We start from the raw sequence: 15,934 nt of genomic DNA, 5'->3' as shown, positions 1-15,934 counted from the left end.
CGCGACCGGAAATGGGGCCACCTGAGCCGGAGCACGTGGGTTGAGTGGCTTTCTTGAAGGGGATGAACTCACCGACGTTTGATCGTCTCGCCTCGGAAACTCTTTGTCGTTTTACTGATTTGTTTTCGATATTCCCCTCCACCACCATTTCACTTCAGAGAACCAAGAACTCCCTTCCTCGATGGGTGGCGGAGGAGGGAGGAAGAAGGAGGAGGGGGGGAAGGGGGGGAGGGAAAAAAAGGTGGGGGGAAAAACCAAACAAACCAAAATGCGGTTTTAAGCTCAAAGAAGCGCCCCGTGGAATGCTGCTAAGTATTGCGGAAGGCTGAGCTTAAACCGTCAAAGCATCCTTCAAGTCTTCACTGCCTTTATTCCCCCCCCTCCGTTGAATTCTCTTATTTTTTTTTAAAAAGAGTTGTTTCTCTTCTTTTATAGGTGTTTCACCATTATTGGCTATCCAACAGATCACAGGGGAGGGAAAAAAAAGGGAAGAAAGGTATATGTTAACGGTACAAATACAATAACAAGCGAACACACAACCTAAAAGGTTCTGTGGGAGGGGTACGTTACAAGAACCTTGATTTTAAAAGAAAAAAAAATGTAATTTAAGAAAGTTTATTATAAAGTCAATGCAGCAAAAAAATAATAACATAAAAGATTTGCTACAAAGTATAGAAAAAAAGGTATAAAATAAAATTATTGTTTGAAATGAGGATGTAGTTTTATTTTCTGGAAAAGAGGTCATAGTCATACAATATACCTTGCTGATATAGAGCAATTTTCAAGAAAACGAGCAATGTCGGAGGTTCCTCTAAAGGAAATGGCCTAATTTCTTTTTTGGGAGGGGTGGGAGGGAATGGCGAAAAATTCATCGATTTGGGGAAAGCGGGAACGAATGGCGCACGTCAGTTCGATCACTTTTCGAAACCAGCGAACTCTGGAGAGTTTCGTTGACTTGCCCGAAATCAGAGGCGCGCAAGAGCTTTGGGGATGGATGTTGGACGCTTATCGGATGACAGAGTAGTTTTGCCCCTTTCCTATCCTTCCGACGTGGGGGTAAAAAATGGGAAAGGAGCCGTTCCCACGGCTGTTTCTCTGCTCGCTTGGTTTGTCTCTTGCAAGGCCGTCCCCTTGCCAAAGTGGCACACTGCGATCCTGTGGCCACATTAAGGAAGGAGCCCGACTGAACTCAACCCAGATTTAAGATCGCATTGGCAAGCAATCCCAGTGGTATTTGAAAGTATTCTCACAAAAGGTTTTTAATAGAATATGCGTCGGGCTTTATTTTCCTTCACCCACACACACACATTATGCAGCATCTGAAGGACGGTCCATCGCCCTCTGATAGGAAGAATTGTTCCTTGACGAGGAACAGATAAATACAGTGCATCATCCCCTTCTCCAAACGAACGGCGCCTCAAAAGGGGGACCTTTTGCCTTCGCTTCAAAGCTTGGTTGCCCGGTTCTTAGCCTACTGATAAAGAGATTTCGAAAATCAGTTTTTTTATCAATTTCACCGAACGCGTTCTGTTATCTGCGCTTTGCCTTTAACTGGGAGGAGGGAGCATTTTGGGGGGAGGGGGTGGGGTGGGGGTCTGTGTGACTCTCGAACAAAGTTTCAAACGTTTCGTTTGATCTATTTTTTTAAAAAAGATCCCCCTCGTTGCTTACTATAAACATTTGTTTAAACTACCTGGGTATTTTGTCATATTGCCCCCCCCCCCCCCGCCTCTCACCTTGAAGCTGTCTAGGGTGAATCCGGGCGGGGAGAGGGGGAATTGCAATCCGCCTCTATCCGGAGGGCCTTTTAAGTTCAAGAAAGTCACCTTAAAAAACCTCCGATCCACGTGCGGCGGAGTAACCTCAATACACCTATCTTTAGTTTCTCGCCCTGTTAAATTTAGCTCGCGCGTGTCCTGAGATTTCGTTCGCCTTCCCGGACGGGCAGAGCTGCGCGAGAAGCTAAAAGGAACAAACAACTTCACCTTCTCTCCATTCCGCCCCACTCCCTCAATTTCCCATTGCGGTGGGGGAGGGAGGGAGGGAGGGAGGGAGAGAAAGGCGACCTAAGGTTGCCCGGGCTTGGGAAGGGAAGGAAGCCAGTCTGGAGAGCGCTTCTATAATTCATAACGCAAGCTCCGCTCCAACTGCGGCGGGCGAGAGGAGGTGGGCTGTTGTAGTGGATCGATCCGGCCGCAGAAACTGCTCTGAACTCGCCTATTTATAGCACTCTGCGCCCTCCAGAAAGAAGCCGGCACCAAGGCGTAAATCTGCACGGAGGGGCCGGTCTTTTCTTTCACCCAGGAATGGGGAGGAAGCGGGGTGGGGGAGGGGGCGGCGGCGGCTTTATTTGGCTCTTCGTTCAAGGGGGGCCTTTCTTGTGGGTACCGTTTCTAAGCTGGTGCACGTGAGGATGTAGGTACGCACGCGTCCAAGGTGAGCTAGGTGCAGCCGTACCGCCCTCTCCAAAAGGAGCAAAGCGCGCTCTCGGGCTAACGAGTTGTATGTAAGCCTTGGTGGAGAGCCTTGGTGGAGCAGTGAGCTAATGCCTCCTTAAGTAACACCAGCTGCCTGCAATTAGTGCAGGTTCGCGTCCCACCAGGCTCAAGGTTGACTCAGCTTTCCATCCTTCCGAGGTAGGTAAAATGAGGACCCAGATTGTTGGGGGCAATTAAGCTGACTTTGTAATAATGCCGCTTGGGGTGTGTGTGTGAAAGCCCTAATAAGCAGGCATATACATAGAATGAAGGCTACTGCTAACTAAGCTTGTAAGCCTCGGAGAAGGGCAGGATATAAATGGAATTAAAATAAAAATAAAATAAGCGAGAGCCAGGCGCGAAGGCGCCATAAATCAATCGGGCGGCGCTTCCCGACGGATTGAATCGCAAGCCCGCAAATGTGCCCGGGAAATGGAGCCAAGGCGACGCCAGCCTTGCACACGCCACCCATTCCGCGCGCTCTTTGGGGAGAAGACCTCGTGGAAAACGAGGCCGCCTGGCCGTTGCTCCAAGCCAGGACTTCTCCAGGACACCTGCTCCTCCTGCGCGCTCCTCGCCCTTCCCCCCCCCAGACGACAAGCGCGGATTTCTTGGCTTAAAAAAAAAGTAATCAGCGACAAGGGAGGACTCGATTGGAAACGAAATCCAACACTCGCCGAAAGTCTAGGGTTCCCCCCTCCCTCCCCAAAATGTGCATTTATTAGATTCGTTGCTGAGAAAAGTCCTCCTCCTCCCCCCCCCTCCGCCTATTCTTACTGTCGTAAATTCAGAGTGATATAACACAAGATAGGTGGAAACCCAACCAGGCTGCCCGTCGTAGAACTGGGAAAAGAAAAGAAAGAAAAAAAAAAGCTATAGAGCGGTTTTACACTGCTACGCTGATGTGCCTAAAATCATGTTATATTAATAGGCGTGCTAGCAATAATTGGTTCTTGAGAATTTGGCAAGGGGGGTCGTCTTATCGACGCTCCTGCCAGGGATGGGCAACCGAACTCGCGCCAGATGTTTCTGGCCTCCTATCATCCACATCCTTTCCCCCCCCCCGCAGCCAACTATTGGAGTTATGGGGGTTGTAGTCCAACTCATTTGGAAGTCTCTGGAGTGTCTCCTTTGACGCCGTTAGAGATTTGGGCGTCCTTAAGATGCAGCCGTCTCCTCGTTATTTCCCCTGCACTTCAAGGCATTTTCTACTAATGCTGATAAACGTTATTATTGAAGAGAAGGGTGGTTGTATCCTAATAGCCCACACATAGCGCACACATAAACTGAATTGGGTTTTTTTTTAAAAAAAACTACATTTTTTAAAAAAGCGCTTTCTGGCTGGCTTTTTTTTAATGTGTGTGTGTGTGTGTATTTACTTGCATCCCATCTCCCCCATTCCGAAGCTTCTTTCTGTGGCGGGGAAAAAAAACAAGAGTTCGAATCCTCCTGAGTTAATCAGGACGGAAGATTTTTTGGTCTGCTATCCTGTCACCCAGGTCCAGGTTATTAAACTGACCATCTAAAGATCCCTAAGGAATAAACTGCAGGATTCCACTGACTGGAAAGTAGATCTTTATCTGGAAAGTAGATTGTTTTATCTGGGCGATTATTTAATTCTTTTTTAATTTTTGTATTTTCTATTTATATGTGCCCTGTTCACCGCCCTGAGTCCCTCGGGAGAAGGGCGGTATACAAATTTAATTAATTAATAATAATAATAATAATAATAATAATAATAATAATAATAATAATAATAATAATAATAACATCATCATCATCATCATCTCGCGCACCTCAGTGGGGGCCCCCTCGGAGGAGAGCCGAGGGAGAGGAGGGGTCCCTAACACTGATCGGTTGAGGGGGAGGTAACTTTGGTATTTTAAAAGGAAGTTGGAATGGGGGGGGGGGGGGAAAGGTTGTTTTTTTTCCTGGAATCTCCCTGCTTGGCTGAATCGAAGCAGCCGCGGCTTCCCTTTTCCTGATTTCCGAGCGCCCAGGAATGATGAATTATGAATAGCTTCTCCCCTTTGCTCGCTCATCCTCTCGTCATAAGCAGCCCGCGATTGCCCCTAAGGGTCGCGTCTCCATGGGCCTGCGTGCCTGGCTGCCTTTTACAGGAAAATCTGACAGAAACGGCGGCACGCACAAAAAAAAAAGATGCTCCGTCTCCTCGCCAGCAAGAAGCCTCGTGGGAAGCTGGGGGGAGCGAAGCGCCCGGCCCGGCGGATCTGGGTCCGTCTGGGGCGGGGGTGGCTGGGGGGTGGCTGGGCTGGGCACCGCCTTTGGGACAGCAGGAGTCCGACGGACGGCTGTTGTCCAGGGATCCACCCTGCTGCTCTCCCGGGAAATCTCCCCGGCAGTCCGCTGTTATTTCCATCTGCCCCCTAGGCATCTTGTGACTTAACAGGATCGACAAGCCTCGGCTTGCTGGCATCTCTCCTTTTGAAATGTGAGAGGGGAAAAAAAATAACAATAATAATCATAAAGCACCTACAGGAATAATAAAGAGACCAGAGCCGGCAGCGCCGCAAATCAAGGGCGCAGGATGGTTAAATAAACTCGCCTAATCCGGACCTTAAAGCTTGCATTTATTTTCTGTCAATCGAAGAGGGAGGGCGGATGAGATTGGGCAGGGTAGAAATGAGGGTGTTTGTGTGTGCCTGTGGAAGCCCTCCGCTTCCCGCCTTTTCCATAAACAAAGGCGTTGCCCACCGTGTATCTTAGGAAGAAAGATGAAAGGAGCACATCCAAGGCTGACCAAAGCAACATTTCAGATCAAGGAAGAAGCAAACCAGGCCCTTAAAACTATCGTCTGGATTTCCAGGCCAAGGGAGTAGGCAGTAGGGCAAGGTTCCTGCTTTCGGAAGGAAATAACTTCCCCTTTCCAATAAGACCAATATTAAAATCTTCACTGTTAAATTAAGCTTTACAACCTTCCTGGTTCCCTTTGGCCGCTATTGCAGACATCCAGCGCAGACCAAGCCTTCCCGTTTGATACCCCTGCAGGTATGTTGGAAGCAAGCTGGGGAAAGGCTGCCTGGAAAGAAATAATAATAATAATAATAATAATAATAATAATAATAATAATAATAATAATAATAATAATAATAACAACAACAACAACAACAACAATAACAACAACAACAACAATAACAACAACAACAATAATAAATAATAAGTTGGAAGGGACCTTGGAGGTCATCTAGTCCAACCCCCTGCTCAGGCAGGAAACCCTATACCATTTCAGGCAAATGGCTGTCCAGTCTCTTCTTAAAAACTTCCAGTGTTGGAGCATTTCAAATGAATTGTTAGGTTGTGGGGGGCGTTTTTTTTGTTGCCCTTTGTCAAATTGGGCTTGGCTCTGTCTCCTCTCTTTCCTGAAATATTTTCAGCAGGCCTATGATTCAGGGGTTGGATGGCCATCTGCGGGGTGGGTGGGAATTATTTTGTACAGCCCTGCAGAAGCAGGAAGATGGTTCAGAGGCTGTATAAACCCTCCCCAACCTATAGATAGAGAGATTAGATCCTAGGCGTCTCAAACTTCTCTTTCAGAAATTTAAGACAAATTGTTCGTATGAAGAACAACCAAAAGCTTTAAAGCCCGAGAAACCCTTTTGGAATGGAAACATGAGCTCCTTCAAGAATACATTTAATAAAGACATATTTTCCCCACCCACAATGAAAGGGTTGCCTTGGTTCCCATTGAAAAAGAATTAAGGGGTACAATTTGACTATGTTCTCTGATCTAGCAAGCATCTTCTGTGGAGAAATAGTTCCGGAACTGAACACTTATTTTTTCTGAAACATACATTTCCAGCTCTGATGATACTGTTCATGAATGAGGGTGATGTTCTGAACCAGCCCTCTTCTAGCAAACCCCTATTCAAAAAGAAGAGACTGGAGAGCGTCCAAGGCTAAAAGGCTTCTGCCAAGATTTAATTACGCAGTTAACAAAAACACTAGAGCTTGTCTTCTCAAGCGGAAAAGTTGTTTTCAGCAACCAGCCCCTCCCCAAACGCTCCTTTTATAGAGAGCTCAGGGCGTGGTCTCCCTGTGCCTCCTCCCGAGGAGTCCCATAGCCTTTCTTTGTTTGTTCCTGCTCGACTGCCTCCTGCGTCGGGCGTCCTTGAACAGGGCCAGCTGTGGGTCATCATCCTCCGCACTCTCGGGCTCACGCAGCTGAGAAGAGGTCCCCGGCTGAGGACTCTGCAAAGCCTCCAAACCATCATCAGCCGGTTCGTCTCCCTCCTCCCCCTCATCTGAGTCCTCCGATACATCGGACCCGGCTGTCGGACCCACAGGCTGGCCCTGAGTCACAACAGGTGAGTTGAACCAGGGTGCTGACATTTCAACTGGGCTGCTATTATGGGGCCAACTATGACTTTTACAAATAGACCTTGAAATCATTCTCACAGGGATTGCATTCCAGCATAATTTAGATTTTTTTTACATTTAACAACATAACCTTTTCCATTATTTAATATCTGCGCCATATAAAACCAACATGTTTGGTACCTTAATTTCAAGTTTCTGTTAAATGACAAATTCCACTTAAGGCCAAGTTAAAAAGTTGGCAACTATAGTAAGAGTGAAGTGAACTTTTGATTAGCTTATATAGAATTGCACTATCTACCACACACCAATTTGCTTCTTCCTTCCTCTACTCAGAGTAAATAAACAAATTAGTAATTGATTTGGCAAATCAAGTCTAACCTTCCTTTCCTATTTTCTGGAATCGATTTCAGTGAGATTTCACAGACATAAGCAGGAGCCTCTGTTCTTTTTTCTGGGATTTCTCTGAAGCATATAAACATAAGCAGGGCTGTACAGAAGTCCTTCGCAGACAATCTTGGCAATGTAAGAAATAATCATGTAATTGCTTTCATGCTTGTGAAAATTTTGCAATCTCTGTACATGGTGCTTATCCATATAGAGTGTGACAACTTACACAAAGATGGCATTTTGATGCAGTCTTGGACATGGGCGATAAAGATGATGGGAATTGTAGTCTAACATTTCTGGATGGGACCAGATTGGGAAAGACTATTGTAAGATACCCTAATTCTGAGCTGAGAGGTATTTGGGATATAGGAAATCTTGAAGCCATGGTGAACAACATTGTACAGTAGGTTACTTCCTCCTTCCCTGCTTTCACACTTTTAAAGTGACAAATTGCACCTCCATGTGATACCAATACAGTGTCACCATACCTCACATTTATGGTCTGTGTGTATCTGTGCTCATTACATCACACTTGTGCACTCAGAAACTTAGGAAAGATTATCTGTATTATTCTAATGTGAAGCCAAGACAGAGAAATCAAAACTTTTGGAGCAGTGATATGAAGCAGTAATATAATATCTTAAAGACAGTGCTTTTTTTGTAAAAGAAAAAGGTGCCGGAACTCACACATGTCATACAACCCGCCTTGCCTACCCTACAAGGTTCCATCCAAAAAAGGTGCCGGAACTCCGTTCTGAACGTTCTATGAGGAAAAAAAGCCCTGCTTAAAGATATTGTATTTGGAGTGTTGGCTGCCTCAGTTAGGACTGAGGAGGAAAAGTGTTGGTGATCACTCCTAGGTGGGTGAACACTGAAACTCCTTATCTTAAAATGTTTGGGAACCCTTTGACATATGGGTTGATGGCAGAAGATGGCTGTACTCTTGGTGCAATCCTGAAAGTTATCCCAAAGTTTTTATCTCAAAATGTGTAGAAAGAAAGTGATGATTTCCACACAGGCTCTTAGCCTGGCACATTTACTATACGAGTTGTAGAGTTTCAAGGAGCTTTTCACTGGATAAATTAAGGTAAACACCACAGAAAGTTTGGCTCCCCCTTCACTGCTGCTCGATATGTAAAACATGGCACAATTAAGAATGGTTTCTTCTAGCAGTCAAAGCTTGCATATATTATCACAGCCTCTGGATGTTTAATGAAGAGTTCAGCCTAATGTTAAGTTTAGATTCTGGCCTACTAAACAAATAAAAATAACTTTGAAGAATGGGAAAATAGTAACCACAAATGTTAAGTACAGCTTTTGGGTTTGATTTACTGGGCAGAATGGCAAGGGAGAAAATTTTAAATAAAACATGTAGAATAATAGTAAACTATTTACAGTATATAATGGATAAATCTTAGGATAAATGCCATCACTGATAACAGCATGCTATTTGTATGGCTAGGCTGATGAAACATACTTGCTCTGTCAATAGTTTTTCCTTGGGTCAGCGAAGTAAATATTGAACCTGTCCAAGCAATAAGATCTAAAAATCAAACTTTAGCTAAGATAAATTCTTGTTCTTGCGTAAGCCAGACTTGGCTCCCTGGGGGAATATACCACTTTATTCAGTTGAATAAAAGACTGTATTAAAGACTATGTTTATATTTAACATCCTGAGTGACATGATGGGAACTGTAGTCAGAAAGCTGATAGGAATGAGTCAAGTGAGATTAATTTCTTTGAGTGGCCACTGAGTGATCATTTAGATGTTTTTAGACAGTATGCACCCCCTAGGACCTTGTACAGATAGTCCCCACCTTACAACAGCTCATTTAGTGACCGTTCAAAGTCACTCTAAAAAGTGACTTGTGACCGTTTTTCACACTTATGACCCCTGCAGCATCCCCATGATTACGTGATCAAAATTCAGAGGCTTGGCAACTGGTTCATATTTATGTTGTGATTCAGGGTCAGCCTGTGGGTTCGGCAGTTGGGTCGGACGACTCAGAGGAGGAGGGGGGTGTTGAAGACCTTGCTGAGGGGGTTGAAGATCTTGCTGATGAGAGCCCTCAGCCAGGCCCCTCCCACTTGGTCACCACGGAGACCCAGCTGTGTGAGCCTGACAGCGTGAAGATGACCCACAGCTGGCCCTGTTCAAGGACGCCCGACGCAGGAGGCAGTCAATTAGGAGTAAACAGAGGAAGGCATTGGGGCTCCTTGGAAGGAGGCAGAGAGAAGCCACGCCCTGAACTCTATATAAGGGGAATGTGTGGGAGGGCTGGTTTGCTGAAGGCAACCGCTTGGATAGTTCCTGTTTCTTAAAGCTCCTGTTTCTTGGTTTGTCTTGTTCCGTTTGTTTTTGTTGCAATAAATTTGGCAGGCGTAATTCCAGCCTCTTGCCATCTTGTAAAAGGGGTTGTCCCTGCCTTTTCTGCAGGGCCGGTAGCAGGCTGGTACAGAACAATTTATGATGCTTGCATATTTATGACAGTCATGTGGTCACCATTTACAACCTTCTGACAAGCAAAGTCAATGGGGAAGCCAGATACACTTAACAACCGTGTTACTAACTTAACAATTGCAGTCAGTGTTTCACTTAATGACTGTGGGCAATAAAGGTCGTAAAGTGGGGCAAAACTCACTTAGCAAACATCTCACTTAGCAAGAGAAATGTTGGGCTCCATTGTGGTCATAAGTCAAGAACTACCTGTATAGCAGAGGGCGGGGGGACTAATTAAAATTAATTTAACAGGATATGAATTGTTTATGAAGATTGAATGTAATTAAGATACGTATAAGCTAAAAAATATTGATAAATGTAATAATGATGTTTTTACTGAGTTGATGTAATAACAACTGTACTAGCTTGAATACGAGACAGTAAATATTAAGGGGAAAAGAGAAGAAATATCTGATGTTGTAACTTGAGATTTGTACTAAAGATTTTGTTATCAAATTATTGATTAACCCAGTCACCACGTTTTTAAATACTTAAATGTAAAATTGAAAAATTAGTAAAATATTATTAAAAATAATAATAATAAATTTGATTTGCCGAACCCACTTTTTAAGATTTCATTTTGCTCAATGGAATTAGAGCTTTGTTCATCCTGGGAGCTGGCTAATGGCAGTTAAGATTACAGTTAAGATTAACGCAACACTTGTATGTATAGCACTTAGTGATTTGATACATGATGACTGGCAGCTAAATGTGCAGACTGACTCCAGTAAAAGGAATTGAAGTGGCGAGAAGAAAAATGAATGCTGTTGGTGGAACATTCTCTGAGCGACTGACCTTATACAGAAGCATGCCTCTGCATCAAATGAGAAATCAGCAAGTGTCAGCTAATTCTAGTCCCTTTTCCTTCCTTCTTACAATACATAGTGAACTGCTGACTGCGAGACACCTTGAATCTAGGTATGGATTCCTACATGTAGTAGGCATGGGTCTGTGTGCATGGATAAATATTTGTGCATTATTTCTGGAACATGACTGCAAATCCGAGAATTTCTAGTTACTGCCTATCCATACTTTTGATCTGCTTGTTAAAGAAACAGTGGCCATTTATGCCTAGTTTTGCCTTTCATAATAAGCGCAATACACAGACATTACGAAAGACAATGTGGTGTTGTGCTATGCAAGCCACACGAGGCAGAGCTTCACTACAATCCCCATCTCACTGGATGAGCAGTCACTGGGTCTGTCACCTCTTGCAGTTTCTCCTGGCACCATTATGCCCCGTTAACCCCAATTTTTGACTTAATGGCATTATATTGTCTTCAACTCTCTCCTGGCTCTCCCAGTCCCTGGAGTTTCAGGCAGGTTGTATCTGCAATGCCTTGTCACTTTTTCCTTGGAGATGAAGTCAGGTGACCTGTTCTTGGAGTGTTGGAAGGTGTGTTTTTGAATCTAACTCATCTCCAGTCTTCCAATGAGGCAGAAGTGAGGAGGCTGCAGCTCCCCTACTTTATTTGGGGAAGGATGTTAGGAGGTTTGTGCAAGCATGAATTAGCACTCCATTGAAATGGCATCAGTGACAGTCTACCTGTAGCGTATCAGCACCCTTTAAAAAAAATTGCAATGGCATGCAAATAATGCTGGATGCTGGGGACTCTGCTTAATTGCTGGTTTCTCTATATTTAACCTACTAATTATTCTCAATTGCCCTCAATTATCCCAATAAACGTAGCAAGATCTGCATCCTTCTTCCCTGAGCTATTTCTGTCTCAATGTCTTCCCATATGTGTATGCATGTATGTGTATATATTCCCTTCTCTTCTCTTCTTCTCTATCTTATATCTTATCCAATCTTAATCTTAACCTTAACCTTAATCTATGTTTCTTCATTGCATGTTGTTTTAACTTAGAGGATGATTTTATAAGATGGGGTGTGGTGGAGGAAAGATAGCTCAGAGAAACTCAAGTAGAATCCATTTCCATGCTGGGCTGTTACATTTGCTGGTTGGTGCCATGCTGGAAGGAAACGACAACCACAATAGAAAAAAAACCAACCCATCCCATAACACACAATCAGGATATGATTCAGAAGTGGCTCACAGCAGATCCAGTACAGATGAAGGCAATGAAGGCAACAAATTTTATGATGACATTGCTATGTGCCAACACAAGGAGGAATGGATAACTCAATGTTGGGAAAGGTCCACAGCCTTGTAGATTAGCATATTGGACAAAGTTGTTCTAGGGAGGTCCACTCGTGGGAGGCAGAGTAAGATAAAAATAGTAATTAATACATGAATGTTATATTCAAAAATGTTCTCCCAGTCATATAATTAATACAAACCCTGTCATATAATTAATTCAAGAAAATACAATGCTAGTCATTAGCTTAAATGGGCTTTAAAAAAATATTAACCACCCTCATGGAGAAGAATCCTATCAATTCTACCTTGGATGAGTACCTTCACATCACTTTAACAAAAAGGGATATAGATGCTTATTAAAAAGTTTTGCATGCTAATTCATACACATTTGCATGCAATTTATTCACCTTACCATAGCATGTCTGTGATGATTCAATGGTCTGGTTGGTTGCTTAGGATTTTTCATCAGAAGCCGGCTGCTCAATATTTCACACAGAGGTTGCCTTGAAATAGAGGCTTGCCCTAGGCAGAGAAAGCATTCTGCCATCCTAATTTAGCTATGTAACTAAAAATCAATTGTCCATCGTCAGAATAAATCTCAGAAGCGGGTGCTGGAGATGGTTAATTCAGTTATGTTTTGTTTCCACATCCCTAGACGGCTCATGTAGGTAGCCACAGTACAGCAACATCTTCCAGTTCAATACTCCAAAGTTGGTCCTTCAATTTTTCTTTTTTCTTTTAAACTCCCAAGGCATTTCGTTTGCTCTTATAAAATCTTGTAAAATCTGATTCTACCTTTCCTTGTCCTGTCAGTAAAAGGTCAGAATGTCCTTACTGACAGCAGTGTGTACTTTGGGAAAAAAATCCTGTTTTATTTTATTGTTTGTATTATTATTTGTCTTTAATTTTCATTTTAGTGGCCGCTTGATAATTTACAGCTATTCAAAAAACAAAAAACAAAAGGGAACAAGAAACAAATAAAGAGGAATTTGCACACGTGCAAAATTGAATAAGAATTTTCAAAATAACACTAGATTAATCTTACATGTAAAAGAGAGATTAATATTACATGTAAAATGACTGGTTATTGCTTTTCTCATAGTTTTTGGACTATGCATTACTCCATTTATTTTGCTGATATACCAGTGATAAAACTGCTTATACTGTTTTTTCTCTAAGGTCAAGGACACCGCCCTGAGTCCTTCGGGAGAAGGGCGGTATACAAATATAATAAATGAAATATTCTCAATAAAATTAATATTTGTCTCCATTTAGTCTCTGTTTAAATTCTGCATTTGTTGGATCCTTTGTTGTCATTCAGTCACTAAGTCACGTCCAACTCTTCATAACCTCATGGATTATAGCACGCCAGGCCACTTTCTCCTCCATTGGCTCCAGGAGTTTGCTCAAACTCATGTTCATTGTGTCAATGACACTATCTAACCATCTCATCCTCTGCCGTCCCCTTCTCCTTTTGCCTTCAGTCTTTCCCAACATCAGGGTCTCTTATAATGAGTCTTCTCTTCTCATTAGGTGACCAAAGTATCTTTATAAAGACAGATCTTCGGTATCTGTCCTTATAAAGAACAGTCAGGGTTGATTTACTTTAGGACTGGCTGATGCATACAGTCCTACAATTGTTACTTGCTCAGTTTTACAATTACATTTCAGTAATTTAAACTGATAAGAGTCCCAATAAATAACTCTTGTTTATGTATTACAAACATGAGTCTTTTGCTCATACGCCCATCTAACAAATATGAGCAAAGACACTAATCCTTGAGGAATGACATTGACTTTGCTAAAATTCCTAGGTCACGTTTGCTGTCATTTGGCACGTTGGCACTATGCCAGTTTTAAATTTACTTTTTTGGCAGCAGTATTGGATCCTTTTTTGTAAAAATAAAAAAAAATCCAATCAACCTGCAAAAAAAAAACTTTCAAGCTGCAGTCTTATGTCTCCTGAGACGGTTTCATTCCCTCCGAAATGAACTCAGATTTAATGGCACAATGGCTTCTGGCTATATAATTCTGGGGCCACATTTTCTCCTTCTCAAGGAGTACTCTGATGAATTGGGCCCAGGAAAGAAAAAGGTGATATTTCCCATTTAGATTTTGCTTGTTAAATTGGATTATTCACTGAAAATTGAGCTTTGAATTAATTAAAAACAGCAGCAGAAATAGGAATGACTTTTCCATCTCCTCTCTGAAAAGCTTTTTCAATGCAATAAAGCAGGGGTAGGCAACCTTGGCTCTTTTATGACTCGTGGAGTTCAACTCCCAGAATTCCTGAGCCAGCCAAGAGATGAATGCAGCAGGATCATTCCATGTGTTTGGTGGATGTTCTGGGTATTATTTTCCCATATCAGTCCAGTTGTAAGAAATATTAAAATAACGGCAACTAGTTCGGGAAGGACAGTGCCATGCGTTTCTTCCAGAAAATAGTAGAAACTGTAGAACTGTAACAAATAAACTTGGAATCCCTTCTATCAACATTGGAGAAATATTCTTGGCTTGAAGGCTACACTTTAGTACTCTGTGCCTGCTTTTCCTAGTATTCTTTACCTTTTTACAGATTCAAAGCTTCTCTCACCTAGGATTGGGCTGGGAAAACCCAAGCTGACATTCAAGCTGTGTCAGCTACCTGATTGCAGTGATTGCAGTGATGTTATATTATATATCTTTTCTGCTACAATCCCTTATGAGTCCTTGGATATTCACTTGCAGATTAGAATGCCAGAAGAGCCATTCACGTATCCCTAGGGTAGAGCCAAAACAGACCACTGTTTTGCAAAGGTTAGTAGTAGCAGAGAATTGGCAGTCACAATACTGTTGAGGATAAAGTTGAAGTTTCTTCCACCTCCTCCTCTTCGTATTCAGTGTTTTTCCCTCTGCTAAGGTAACATTCTAGCATTTTTGCATGATATTTGTAATTAGGAATTTGTCCCATTATAATCTTAGGAAGCAAGACAAGCTAGGAAGACCTGCACATGGATTAGAGCAGGGGTCTCCAATCCCTGGTCTGTGGACCGGCACCGGTCTGCGGCATGTCAGAAACCGGTCCATACAAACAAGCGAAGCCCTATCCATAGGATGCAGGCAGCATGCAAAACCACACCCCCTCTGGTCCACAAAAAAAACCCTCTCTCCACGGAACCAGTCCCTGGTACCCAAAAGGTTGGGGACCTCTGGATTAGAGAATAAACAAAAGTGTACGATATCATCAGGAGAGTAGAAGAATTGAAATGGAAATGGGCTGGTCACATAGCAAGAAGAACTAAGGGCAGGTGGGCCAAGTCAGTCACAGAACGGATCTCACTTGATAAAAAGCGACCACGAAACAGACCTAAAACAAGATGGATCAACGACATCAGCAAGTATCACGGGTCCAAGAAAGCTCAGGATTGTATTGGTTGGAAACATGCGGAAGAGTCCGTCCTCCTGCAGTGGATAGACAATGGCTAGAATGATGATGAATCTTAGGAAGATGAGTTGGGGAAAAAAAACCCAGGACATTTAAAAATAATTCCCATCTACATTTCAGACCGTGTAGACTTTTCAATTGATTGATCAAGGTTGAGATTAAAAATGACTGGAAATGTCGTTGTGAAAAGTTTGGAAAATGCAACGTTATGGATTTTGTTTTTGTTTTCTGACGAGCAAAATAACTGGATGGGTCGTACTCGGAAATAAAGATATTGAGGCTCACAGCTTTTATGTAGGTTAGCAGTATTTCTTTCCTTTCATTCTGCACATGGCCTGGATATCTGAGGGACCATGTCTCTGTCTGTTTCTGTCTGCCTAGTACATTCCAGCAGAGTGAGTGCACTCCAGGTCTCCTCCATTAAATATTTTTGTCTTATGGAACCTAGGAAACACCCCCCCCCAAAAAAAAACCTCTGGACAACATCCCCTGCCCAGGGATACAGATGCCACCCTCTCTCCTAAGATTCTGGTTGGTTTTGTATTGTTTGCTTTGTTTTGTTTACTTGATTTTGTTCTTGATTAGATCATTTTGATCTGGGCTCTCTCTGATTTAATGGTTTTTAAAATCAGTTTTTGTGTCCTTTTCTAATTTATATACCACTCAGATTCCATTGGAGTTGAGGGGGTGGGGTGGGGTGGGGGGG

At 43.0% G+C, this 15,934-nt stretch overlaps 1 protein-coding gene across 1 annotated transcript in view; it reads left to right on the top strand.

The window, feature by feature from the left end:
- Nucleotides 1-15,934, top strand: part of F13A1 (coagulation factor XIII A chain) — a 564,207-nt gene that overhangs the window by 183,104 nt on the left and 365,169 nt on the right. The gene's annotated exons all lie outside the window — the stretch shown is intronic.

This window comes from Vipera ursinii (genome assembly GCF_947247035.1).
Source record: "Vipera ursinii genome assembly, chromosome: 3".
In the NCBI taxonomy this organism is placed as follows: domain Eukaryota; kingdom Metazoa; phylum Chordata; class Lepidosauria; order Squamata; family Viperidae; genus Vipera; species Vipera ursinii.
The sequence above is the reverse complement of the archived record's forward strand: the minus strand, read 5'-3'. Positions and strand labels throughout refer to the sequence as shown.